Source organism: Lolium rigidum, chromosome 3 (assembly GCF_022539505.1).
Source record: "Lolium rigidum isolate FL_2022 chromosome 3, APGP_CSIRO_Lrig_0.1, whole genome shotgun sequence".
NCBI classification, from domain to species: Eukaryota; Viridiplantae; Streptophyta; class Magnoliopsida; order Poales; family Poaceae; genus Lolium; species Lolium rigidum.
Window position 1 is genome coordinate 156,344,958 of NC_061510.1, and position 13,619 is coordinate 156,358,576.

General features: G+C 45.8%; 1 pseudogene; it reads left to right on the forward strand.

Moving 5' to 3' along the window:
* Positions 1 to 6,319: 6,319 nt before the first annotated feature.
* Positions 6,320 to 7,351, forward strand: LOC124699524 (annotated as a pseudogene).
* The last annotated feature ends 6,268 nt before the right edge of the window (positions 7,352 to 13,619 follow it).

A 13,619-nucleotide genomic window follows, 5' to 3' on the forward strand; every position in this document is an offset into this window, starting at 1 on the left:
TTAAAATTTTGAATTGAATTAGTTTTATTTTTCTGAATTTTTTGATATATTATTTGTATTTTTAAGATTTTGAATTGAATTAGTTTTATTTTTCTGAATTTATTGATATATCTCTGAAAAAGAAAAGAAATTTGTAAAATAGCTTTAGTCGCGGTTGGCCTCGCCAACCGCGACTAAAGGGTATTTTCCGCGGGAAACTTAAACCCGGCGAAAATACCCTTTAGTCGCGGTTGGGGTCCCCAACCGCGACTAAAGGGTCGCCGCTATAAATTCGCGCGCGCGCCCTGGCGGTTCATTCTTCCTTTCTCCGCCCGATCGATCGATCTCCTTCGCCGCGCCCCGAGTCCTTTCGCCGTGCCCCGAGTTCGTCGTCCGCCACCCGAGTTCGTCGTCCGCCGCTCGATCTCCGCCGCCCCGAGTACGTCATCGTCGTCGCCGCCACGCGCGCGCCGTCGCCACACGCGCCGCCGTTGCCACCATCGCGGGAGAGAGAGAGGAGGCCGGGGGCCGCCGCTCCTGCCGCGCCGCCCCTCGCCGCGCTGCCCCCGAGTGCGCGCCCCTAGCCGCTTGTCGCCGGCGCCCTCGCCGCGCGCGCCGATCGGCAGAGACGACGAAGCACAGAGAGGAGGAGAGGAGAGAAGGGCCAGGGGCCTGGCCGTTTTTTTGGTTTTTTTTGTTTTTTTTTAAATCGTAACTAAGTTTTTTTAATTAAAATTGTAACTTAATTAAATTGTAAACGTCTATTAGAAGAACTAATTTGTAACTAAGTTTATTTATTTATTTTTATTTGTAACTAAGTTTGTAAATTTGTAACTAAGTTTTTTTTAATTAAAAACGAAACAACTTTGTGGACGTGTATTATATGTGAAGAACTTAGTAACAATTCAAAAAACTAAAAAAAAACTTAGTTACATATTCAAAAAACAAAACTAAAACGCGCCACCGTCATCGTCGTCGTCATCGTCACCGCCGCCACGCGCGCGCCACGCGCGCGCCGCCGCCACACGCGCCGCCGTTGCCTCCACCGCGGGAGAGAGAGAGGGAGGCCGGCGGCCGGCCGGGGGCGCGCGCCACACACACGCACTAGGGCGGCGCGCCACACACACGCACTAGGGCGCCGAGGACACATAACTTAACCACCGCGCGTATACGGAGGGGGCAGCTCGTCGCCCCTCCGTATACGCGCGGTGTTTTTTTGGGGATCGAGAGGGGGCGGCGAGGGTTATGTGTCCTCGGCACCGCCACCGCCCTTTCGCCACCGCCACCGGTCACGCGGTCACTGCGTCCCCCCTCTCGCCTCCCTCGTCGCCCTCTCTCTTTATATGTAGAAGAGATGTGATAATGCATATACACAATTAATTTGTTTTTACTACATGTTTTCAGGACTGACATATGGCGGACGATAGAGCTGACCCGATTATGGACAACTATGATCCGGACGCTGAAGACCATATGTTCGGCATCATAAACGGCGATATTCTATATGTGCCGGCGATATTCTGGTGATACAAACTAACTGATTTGAATAAATATGTGTGTACTAACGCGCGCGACTCTCTTTCTTATTTTAGCCCTCGGCCGGATCGTCGAAACAATCGAGTACGTCGTCAAAGCGTGGCGCAACCAAGACGATGAAACAAGGAGAAACATGCACCATCGAGGTTGTCGACGAGTGCAACCGGCAGGCCGTTGGAGCCCCGCAAGAACGCCACCAAGTTTGTCAACCAATGCGGAGCCATTGTTAGAGACAACGTCTCGATCACCGTCCGAGGAGTGGAATGAGCCAAAGAAGGCACGAGTTGGTTTCACTTTTGTCGATAAGAGAACAAAAAAAGATTGCTTCAAGAAGCTTATGGAACATTTCGTTCTACCTCCGGAATACAACAAATTCGATGAGGAGGGTAACAAGATTGAGGAAAACAAGGAGAGGAGGAGGCTAGTCAAACAGTTCGCTCTTCATAAGATGTCCGGCGCATTCCGGAAATTCAAGCAAAATCTAGCCCATGACTTTGTCAAGGATAACAAGACTCCGGATTTCAAAGGACAATATGAGAAACTGAAATATGATTGGCCAGAATTTGTGAAGCAAAAGAAATCGGAGCAGTTCATTCAAATATCGAAAAAAATAAGGAAAATGCGGCTAAGAAGGAGTACAATCATATTATGGGGCCAGGAGGGTATCGCCTTTGGGAGCCTAGGTGGGAGAAGATGGAGAACGAGCTGAGGGCGCGAGGAATCCGTCCGAGTACGGAGGGATGGGACCCAAGGGCCAAAAGCTGGTGGTACGGGCATGGGGGATCGCCGAACCCGGAGACAGGGGAGTGTGTTTACCGGGGCAAAATAATTAAACCCACCCAAAAGCTTATTGAGGCAATGAGGGATGCTCAAGAGGGGAAGATCAAGTTCAACAGAGAGAACGACGCGCTGACAAAAGCCCTCGGGAATCCTGAACACGGAGGACGTGTACGAGGCATGGGACACATTCCGTGGAAAATAGGGTTCCCCGTAACGATGACCCGTACGGTTACGAAGCCGTAAGAGAAAGATGGATCGGGAAGCAGATGTTGTGGCGCGGTTGGCATCGGAAATGGATGTGATGAAGAAAACCGTGAGTGTACTAGTAGCCGAAAGAGATGCAGCTCGGGCGCAGCATGAAGATCATCCATTGGATCTCGGAAGCCAGCAGCGGAGAAGCAGCGTGGCTTCCACGGAGGCCCCACCGGCTGGTGCACCGACGATCGAAATTACTGCACCCGAGCCTCTGGTGGTCAAAATTACTGCACCGGAGCCTCCTCGCTACCCCGTGGACGATATAAAGGAGATGAAAGAATGTCATCTGTATTATCCTATCGGGAACATGTCCATGAAGGTAGCCATCGGCAGTGCTTTACCATGTTTACCTGGAGCACTCCACCACAACAACCCCATTCAAAATGGCTATGCTCGTGTCACAGTGGAGGACATAGTACAAGGGTTTGAGGACCTGGACATTGACATTGCTACATCTGAAGGGGCGAGAAGACTTGGAGATGTCAAGCGCCAGTTCATTCTATGGCAAAAGAAGTTTATCAAGTTTCCAGGCGAGGCGCCAACAAGTCCACACACCTACGGTGGTGGTGGTGGCGGTGGTGGTGGTGGTGCTTCACCTACACCTCCTTCACGTCAGCCGACGCTGCCCCCCAATTCACCTCCGGCGGGTAAACAGCCGCCGCCCCCTAGTCCGCCCCGGGCGGTGCGAACTCCGCCCCCCAATCCACCTCCGGCGAAGAAGCAGAAGCAGCAGTCCTGGAGTATTAACCCGGACCCTTATGTACCTAAGATAACAAAGGTACCGGAGCCATCACTGAAGCCTCTCCCCACGAGGCCTTGGGAACGTAGTGCCGAGGAATTCGATGCGGCCGCGACTGCTGAATATGAGAAATGGAAGGCGGGCTGCAAGAAGAAAAGAGAGCCCGAGCCCAAGCCAGTATTTTTTGATGAGCAAAAGAAGTGGGCTAAGTCATTTTTGAACGCACCGTCCCAAGCCGCGAAGAATCTGCCTGACGACTATGCACGTGAACTTCGTAATCAGGCACGCATGTTCAAGGAGAAGAAAGAGGAGGCCGAGAAAGCGGAATTAGAAAGTAAAAAAAGCGGGAAACGAGTTGCCCAGCTCGGGGAACAAAGTAAACAATCGATTGCCCCGCTTATAGTGACAGCCGCTGGTCCGGATGCCCCCGATATCATAGAAGCTGCGGCAGCACAGGGATTGACTGTAACGAGTGCCAGAGAACAAGCGGCCAACTTAGGTATTGCTCTTCGTGAATTGTTAGGCCTTGATGAGGCGCCAGTGAAGGAGGTAGTACTTACATATGTGAAGAATGGGCCTCTCGTCGAGCCTGCGCAGGAAGAGGATCTACCTCCACAAATGAAAGGTCTGCTGAAATGGTACAAGGGTTACATAAAAAATAAAAACGCCAAAGAATATATTTATGCGGAAGTTGGATATGAGCATCACTTCAAACATTACTCTGTACAAATTCATCTGAGTGAATTGTTCCAGCTTTTCAATCTGCGCGTGCTCGACAAATCTATCATCAGTTGCTACGTTCTGTAAGTGATTAATTTCTACCCCATCTCGTTCATATTGCCTGCACAATATATATGTCCTAACTATATTGTTGTGTCCGCTATTATACATGCAGATTGAAGATTAAGGAATGCAGAGTAAGGAACATCCATGATGTTGGGTTCATTGACCCACACATCGTTAATGGATATACGTTACAGCATCACCCCCGCCGACGTGGAGGCAGACCCGTGGCAGTTTCTTACAAAGCAGGAACTCAAAAGTGATATTCTATTTCCTTACCATTTTGGGTGAGTGTTTATGTCTTGAGCACATTCTCTTTTGTTTACTCCATGCATGGTATGTGGCCGGCTAATCGATGAGTTATGCATGACGTACTCGTGCATGTATCGTGTCCGCAGGTTCCACTGGATTCTCGCTAGTAATTAAAGTTGACAAATCAGAATGTCTCCTCCACGACTCTCTGAATATGGATCCGGCGCTTTGGGCCGACATGAGAAAAATGATTCAAAAGTAATTGTTTTCATTCATTTGCGCTCTATATCGATCGGCCTATTTCGTTCATTTCCTAATTAAGCTTCAAGTAATTAACTAATAACTCTCTTGTTCATTTAATTTTCTTTGCCTCGTAGGGTTTGGAGACGGTTCTCAGATACAAAGGTCGGTGAATTCAAAAAAGAGCTACATTTCATGCGGTCAAAGGCTAAGAATGGTGGCGATATTCAGCCACCGGGGACCAATCTATGTGGATACTATGTCTGTGAGATGATCCGGAGATACACCTCTGAGCGCGTTCCGAGTGATACCAATGCTCAGAGGAATAACCTCCGGATGATGCTTAGTCCGAAGCTCGCTTCCGACCACTTCAAGAGGAACTAGCTGGATGGTTCAGGAGGGAAGTCCTCGATCCTAAAGGAGAACACCATTATGAGGACGTAGAACTATACATGCATTAAATTATGTATGGAAACTTGTTCAAACTTGTATATGGTCATCCGATGATATTGAATATATATTGTATATTCCTCTTGAATTATTTTTGGTTCTAATTTCAAATTTGTTTGAAATTGTACATTCATATGCATGTATGTAGTACCGTAGAATATGTGAAACTCCTTCAAAATTACAATAAAGCACAAAAGAAATAAAACAATACAAATTAAACAGAAAACTGGTTTAGGGGGGGGCAGGTTTAGGGGGGCCAAAAACCCTAAACCTGCGGCGGCCTTTAGTCGCGGTTGGCCGAAGAACCGCGACTAAAGGTCCTCCGCCCGACGGTCGCCTGGCGCCCACGTGGACGGGCCTTTAGTCGCGGTTCGTAAGCAACCGCGACTAAAGGGGGGGCCTTTAGTCGCGCTAATTTGGTCGCGGTTGCGCAACCGCGACTAATGGCAGTTGCGAACCGCGACCAAAAGCCCTTTTTCCACCAGTGGAACAAACTAACTTGAACAAAAAAAAATTGGTGCACATTTACAGGTGCACCGTGCACCAATATCCATGTGTCAGTTTTGAACCTATGAAAGAGGTGCATAACTTTCGGCCATAATGTTCCAGACAGGCAAAAATCAGAATAGAAATGACACAATACAGAGGATAGAAAAGCAATACTCCAAGCATTTTTCCCAGGTCCATCCTGTTAAAAACTATTTCCTTAAAAACTATCTGGTATGTTTTTTTTCTTCGAGAATACGAAAACTATCTGGTATGTTGTATTCCGTATGCCCTGTTTCCAATCCATTTTTCCATCATCGTTCAGCAAGATTAATTAGAGTGCACCATTTCCAGCACAACAGCAAAAGTGGGGTGCGCCCCCTGTGTATCCATTGCAGATCTATGAAACAATCAGGTATGTGGCCACGAACTGAATCAGAGGCCTTCCGTTCGTGGGCAGCTCGTCGTGTTCAACGCGGAGTCACCATCGCGCTCGGAATCGCTGCACTTTAAGCAAAGTCGCGCAGAAATTACTACTCCGATCGAGAGACAAGAGTAGGATAGTTCTCCACAGTAGTACGAAGTAGTACTTCTCTTCGACTCGGAATCTGTTTCATGCACCGACTCGGAACGGTAAATAGTTCTCGGTCAGTACTACTACTACAGTATATAAGTGCAGGCACCCACCGTGTACTCTCCACAAACCATCGAGCTAGCGAATCAGCCAACCACATACGAAGCTCCATCGCAGAACCAAATACGAGCTAGCCAACGACGCGAACTTGATAGATCGACCAATCGAAGAAGCAACAAGCAAATATGGGTTGCGGGATGAGCCGCCTTGCCAAGGCTACGATCGCCCTGGTGATCCTGGTCATGCTTTTCCTGCCCGCCGCTATGGCGGCCGCCAGCTTCGACGCCACCCGGAGCCAGCACCTCCCGCTGCCGCGCGGGAACGTCCGCGGGCCGGAGAGCGTCGCCTTCGACGGACAGGGCCAGGGCCCCTACAGCGGCGTCTCCGACGGCCGCGTCCTCAAGTGGAACGGCGACAAGCTTGGCTGGACCACCTACACGCACGGCCCCGGCTACGACAGCAAGCTGTGCACGGCCACCAAATTCCGCCCGGAGACCGCGACGGAGAGCCAATGTGGCCGCCCGCTCGGCCTTCGGTTCGACCAGAAGACAGGAGACCTGTACATCGCCGACGCGTACAAGGGTCTCATGAGGGTTGGCCCAGGCGGCGGGGAGGCGACGGTGCTGGTCAACAATGTCGATGGCATACCTCTAAGCTTCACCAACGGGGTTGACGTCGACCAAACTACCGGCTAGGTCTACTTCACGGACAGCTCTATGAACTACAACAGGGCGCAGCACGAGATGGTGACGAGAACTGGGGACTCCACGGGGCGTCTCATGAGGTATGACCCGCGAACCTCAGATGTCACGGTGCTCCAGACAGACATGACCTACCCTAATGGCGTCGCCGTCAGCACCGACCGTACACACCTTGTGGTTGCATCGACCGGTCCTTGCAAGCTACTAAGGCACTGGATCAAAGGTCCCAACACTGGAAGATCCGAGCCTTTTGCCGACCTCCCGGGATATCCTGATAATGTGAGACCTAGCAACAAGGGAGGTTATTGGGTGGCTTTACACCGTGAAAAAAACGAACTTCCTTTCGGCCGGGATAGTCATTTGCTCGCTGTGAGGGTCGGCTCCAACGGAAAGATACTAGAAGAGATGAGAGGTCCCAAGAGTGTGAGACCGACGGAGATAATGGAGAGGAACAACGGCAAAATCTACATGGGTTCCGTGGAGCTGCCTTATGTCAGTGTAGTTAAACGCAAATAGAGATAGGTTGATTCAACATAGCTTTTTGTTTCTTATATTTTATTCTTTCGTGTAATTTTCCAGTTTATTTTCTCTTGGTGTAATTGACACGTATTATCAGAAAATTATTATGTTAATTTCTTTCATTTTCATGTCTAAAAAAGATAATTTCTGTCAAGCTCCTTTTATTGTGGGATGAACCTTTCAAAAGCAAAGCAAGAAAATACTCACTATATATTGTAGGTTCTCTAGCTGTACAAGCAAATTCACTGTTCCACGGTTAGTTATTGAACTGATATAACATGCACTGCCAATTTATTGGTCTGAAAAGCTTTTCTTGAAGTAATATAACACACACTAACGATTTATTGCTCTAATAATAAAAACTTTTTTTAATTTCATAGACAATGTTAAAACAAGGTGTCTTCATCACTCGACCAGCAATTACAACAAATAAATCCTAAGTTATAATACAAGACATAACATGCCAGAGTCAGGACAAGTCCCTTCAGCCTCACCATTGTCTTGGATAAAATATTCTCACCCATTGCATCATGTATGTTTATATCATTTGTGGGAGCCTCACCATTGTCTTGGATAAAATATTCTCACCCATTGCATCATGTATGTTTATATCATTTGTGGCTCCCACGTACATATTCATACTCAAGTTTTCAGGCTTTGAAGTAAACATTGTTTTCTCTTCCAGTATATTGATGCATGAGACTATAGTTTGAGAGATTCATGGATGGTGAATAAGTGATTGGATAATTTATCGCACGTGGGGCAATATATATAGAGATCTCTTTCGTGTGACAAATATAACGCTTGTATTCTGAACCCTGATGATCATTGTGTATCAGGCAGCTCGATTATTGCCCAATAGGTGTCTGATTTGTATTTTTTTTGTACAATCAGTTCTAGCAAAGTCCAAACTGATTTAGCTTCAAAACCGGTACCATGAGGATTTCAACGATTCCGTCAAAATTTCGCACAATGTCGATTTTGAGACGCCCTTCTACACGACGTGCACGGCGAATCACACACGTGATGCAAGAGGAATTACCACGAGCGGTTACATTACAACAGGTTTATAATAGAGCTTACATGAAACATATATTACAACAACGACTCCAACGAGTCAAGAATAAAAATATACAATAAAAAGATCTGAATCATACAAAAAAATCAAATACGTCCGAGTATGAACAAGATATAAATGGGACTAAGAGTCCTGAAGATAACCAGTATCGTTCATAACCCTGTCCAGGCCAAGCCGGAAGAGTAACGTTGCTAACATCGTCATCTCATACCTGTGAAAGTTGGGCCAAGGGTTGCCGACAAGAGGGGAGGAGACAAAAGAGAAAGAAAGGCGAGAGTAAGTACCAAGACACATACTTGCGAGACTAGACCGGTGTGCTTGCCAGTGGGCAATATATATTGTCCGGTGTAGTAACCAATAGAGACACGCAACAACATTCGTCTAAACAAAGAAGGTGAGAGAACGCATACGCTAACGGTTCTATAATGTGCAAACATAACCACAAGGGCACACCACTTTTGTAAGAGTTTTATTATCAAGTTATTAGCAACAAGTATAGGGTGCAAGTTGTTCTATGATCGAGTCATACAGCTCCAAGTCATCCATAATCACGGACACGACTTATCGATAAGATGTACACCCTATAGAGGTTGCCCAAATCTAATCATACGCATGCTCGAACCCGCTTATGCTCCGCCTCACAACAAGACCGTTTCCAGACCAACAAGAAAGTCTAGGGGGCCACCCGACTAAGCTACCTGTGACGAAATTCTCGGCCGTACTCTGACGCACACTCAGGGTCTGCGTCGGCGGCTAGGCGTGCAAACCACACGATTCGCTAAACGTCCCGCAAGGTACATTGCATAATATAAACCACCCGAAGGCAACAGTAAGTAAAGCATGACATACATGGCATAGGCAACTAAAACCAAGGTTGTGGCCCCCTTTTCAATAGACTTGAGAAAAGGTAATGGGTAAGGGGGTCCCAATAATCATCCCCACGAATGGGTAGAGCGCTCAATCTCGGAACAGATAACAAGAACTCGGATCCTGGGGACATTAGCGAGACAAAGATACGATGCTTTCGCAAAGGGGCTCACAGATGCCACTCCTTAGCAATTTTAGTTGTTAACATTAAAGTAAGGCATGAGTATCCCTGATGGCGTGTATTTCACACGTTCGTTGGGCAACCCCAAGAGGAAGGTATGATGCGCACAGCAGCAAGTTTTCCCTCAGAAAGAAACCAAGGTTTATCGAACCAGGAGGAGCCAAGAAGCACGTTGAAGGTTGATGGCGGCGGGATGTAGTGCGGCGCAACACCAGAGATTCCGGCGCCAACGTGGAACCTGCACAACACAACCAAACTACTTTGCCCCAACGAAACGAGTGAGGTTGTCAATCTCACCGGCTTGTCTGTAACAAAGGATTAACCGTATTGTGTGGAAGATGATTGTTTGCAGAGAAAACAGTAGAAACAAGTATTGCAGTAGATTGTATTTCAGTAAAGAGAATTGGACCGGGGTCCACAGTTCACTAGAGGTGTCTCTCCCATAAGACGAACAGCATGTTGGGTGAACAAATTACAGTTGGGCAATTGACAAATAAAGAGAGCATGACAATGCACATACATATCATGATGAGTATAGTGAGATTTAATTGGGCATTACGACAAAGTACATAGACCGCCATCCAACTGCATCTATGCCTAAAAAGTCCACCTTCGAGTTATCGTCCGAACCCCTCCAGTATTAAGTTGCAAAGCAACGGACAATTGCATTAAGTATGGTGCGTAATGTAATCAACAACTACATCCTTAGACATAGCATCAATGTTTTATCCCTAGTGGCAACAGCACAACACAACCTTAGAACTTTACGTCACTCGTCCCGGTGTCAATGCAGGCATGAACCCACTATCGAGCATAAGTACTCCCTCTTGGAGTTAAAAGCATCTACTTGGCCAGAGCATCTACTAATAACGGAGAGCATGCAACATCATAAACAACACATAAGCATAACTTTGATAATCAACATAACAAGTATTCTCTATTCATCGGATCCCAACAAACGCAACATATAGAATTACATATAGATGATCTTGATCATGATAGGCAGCTCACAAGATCCGACAATGATAGCACAATGGGGAGAAGACAACCATCTAGCTACTGCTATGGACCCATAGTCCAGGGGTAGACTACTCACTCATCACTCCGGAGGCGACCATGGCGGTGTAGAGTCCTCCGGGAGATGATTCCCCTCTCCGGCAGGGTGCCGGAGGCGATCTCCGGGATCCCCCGAGATGGGATCGGCGGCGACGGCGTCTCGGTAATGTTTTCCGTATCGTGGCTCTCGGTACTGGGGGTTTCGTCACGGAGGCTATTTGTAGGCGGAAGGGCAAGTCAAGAGGCGGCACGGGGGCCCAAACCACGGGCCGGCGCGGCCGGGGGTGGGGCCGCGCCGCCCTAGGGTTTGGCCACCCTGTGGCCCCCTTCGTCTCTCCTTCGGACTTCTGGAAGCTTCGTGAGAAAATAGGCCTCCGGGCTTTTATTTCGTCCAATTCCGAGAATATTTCTTTACTAGGATTTCTGAAACCAAAAACAGCGAGAAAACGACAAGCGGCACTTCGGCATCTTGTTAATAGGTTAGTTCCAGAAAATGCACGAATATGACATAAAGTGTGCATAAAACATGTAGATAACATCAATAATGTGGCATGGAACACAAGAAATTATCGATACGTTGGAGACGTATCAGCATCCCCAAGCTTAGTTCTGCTCGTCCCGAGCAGGTAAAACGATGACAAAGATAATTTCTGGAGTGACATGCCATCATAAACTTGATCATACTATTTGTAAAGCATATGTAGAGAATGCAGCGATCAAAACAATGTGTATGACATGAGTAAACAAGTGAATCATAAGGCAAAGACTTTTCATGAATAGCATTTCAAGACAAGCATCAATAAGTCTTGCATAAGAGTTAACTCATAAAGCAATAATTCGAAGTAAAGGTATTGAAGCAACACAAAAGAAGATTAAGTTTCAGCAGTTGCTTTCAACTTGTAACATGTATATCTCATGGATATTGTCAACATAGAGTAATATAATAAGTGCAATAAGCAAGTATGTAAGAATCAATGCACAGTTCACACAAGTGTTTGCTTCTTGAGGTGGAGAGAAATAGGTGAACTGACTCAACATTGAAAGTAAAGAGAATGGTCCTCATAGAGGAAAAGCATCGATTGCTATATTTGTGCTAGAGCTTTGATTTTGAAAACATGAAACAATTTTGTCAACGGTAGTAATAAAGCATATGCATCATGTAAATTATATCTTATAAGTTGCAAGCCTCATGCATAGTGTACTAATAGTGCTCGCACCTTGTCCTAATTAGCTTGGACTACCTGGATTATCACCGCAATACATATGCTTTAACCAAGTATCACAAAGGGGTACCTCTATGCCGCCTGTACAAAGGTCTAAGGAGAAAGCTCGCATTTGGATTTCTCGCTTTTGATTATTCTCAACTTAGACATCCATACCGGGACAACATAGACAACGAGATAATGGACTCCTCTTTTAATGCTTTAAGCATTCAACAACAATTAATTCTTTTCTCATTAGAGATTTGAGGATGTTTGTCCAAAACTGAAACTTCCACCATGGAACATGGCTTTAGTTAGCGGCCCAATGTTCTTCTCTCACAATATGCATGCTCAAACCATTCAACTCGGTGTAGATCGCCCTTACTTCGGACAAGACGAACATGCATAGCAACTCACATGGAATTCAACAATGAGTTGATGGCGTTCCCCGAGTAAACATGGTTATCGCACAACAAGCAACTTAATAAGAGATAAAGTGCATAATTACATATTCAATACCACAATAGTTTTTAAGCTATTTGTCCCATGAGCTATATATTGCAAAGGTGAATGATGGAATTTTAAAGGTAGCACTCAAGCAATTTACTTTGGAATGGCTGGAAAATACCATGTAGTAGGTAGGTATGGTGGACACAAATGGCATAGTGGTTGGCTCAAGTATTTTGGATGCATGAGAAGTATTCCCTCTCGATACAAGGTTTAGGCTAGCAAGGTTATTTGAGGCAAACACAAGGATGAACGGTACAGCAAAACTCACATAAAAGACATATTGAAAGCATTATAATACTCTATACCGTCTTCCTTGTTGTTCAAACTCAAAACTAGAAATTATCTAGACCTTAGAGAAACCAAATATGCAAACCAAATTTTAGCATGCTCTATGTATTTCTTCATTAATGGGTGCAAAGCATATGATGCAAGAGCTTAAACATGAGCACAACAATTGCCAAGTATCACATTACCCAAAACATTTTAGCAATTACTACATGTATCATTTTCCAATTCCAACCATATAACAATTTAACGAAGGAGAAACTTCGCCATGAATACTATAAGTAGAAACCAAGGACATATTTGTCCATATGCTACAGCGGAGTGTGTATCTCTCCCATAAAGTGAATGCTAGGATCCATTTTATTCAAACAAAACAAAAACAAAAACAAAACGACGCTCCAAGAAAAAGCACATAAGATGTGGCCGAATAAAAATGTAGTTTCAGGGGAGGAACCTGATAATTTGTTGATGAAGAAGGGGATGCCTTGGGCATCCCCAAGCTTAGACGCTTGAGTCTTCTTGATATATGCTGGGGTGAACCACCGGGTGCATCCCCAAGCTTAGAGCTTTCACTCTCCTTGATCATGTTGCATCATACTCCTCTCTTGATCCTTGAAAACTTCCTCCACACCAAACTCGAAACAACTCATTAGAGGGTTAGTGCACAATATAAATTGACATATTCAGAGGTGACACAATCATTCTTAACACTTCTGGACATTGCATAATTCTACTGGACATTAGTGGATCAAAGAAATTCATCCAACATAGCGAAAGAGGCAATGCGAAATAAAAGGCAGAATCTGTCAAAACAGAACAGTTCGTATTGACGAATTTTAAAATGGCACCAGACTTGCTCAAATGAAAATGCTCAAATTGAATGAAAGTTGCGTACATATCTGAGGATCATGCACGTAAATTGGCATAATTTTCTGAGCTTCCTGCAGGGCAGTGGGCTCAGATTCGTGACAGCAAAGAAATCTGGAACTGCGCAGTAATCCAAATCTAGTACTTACTTTTCTATCAACGGCTTAACTTGGCACAACAAAACTCAAAACTAAGATAAGGAGAGGTTGCTACAGTAGT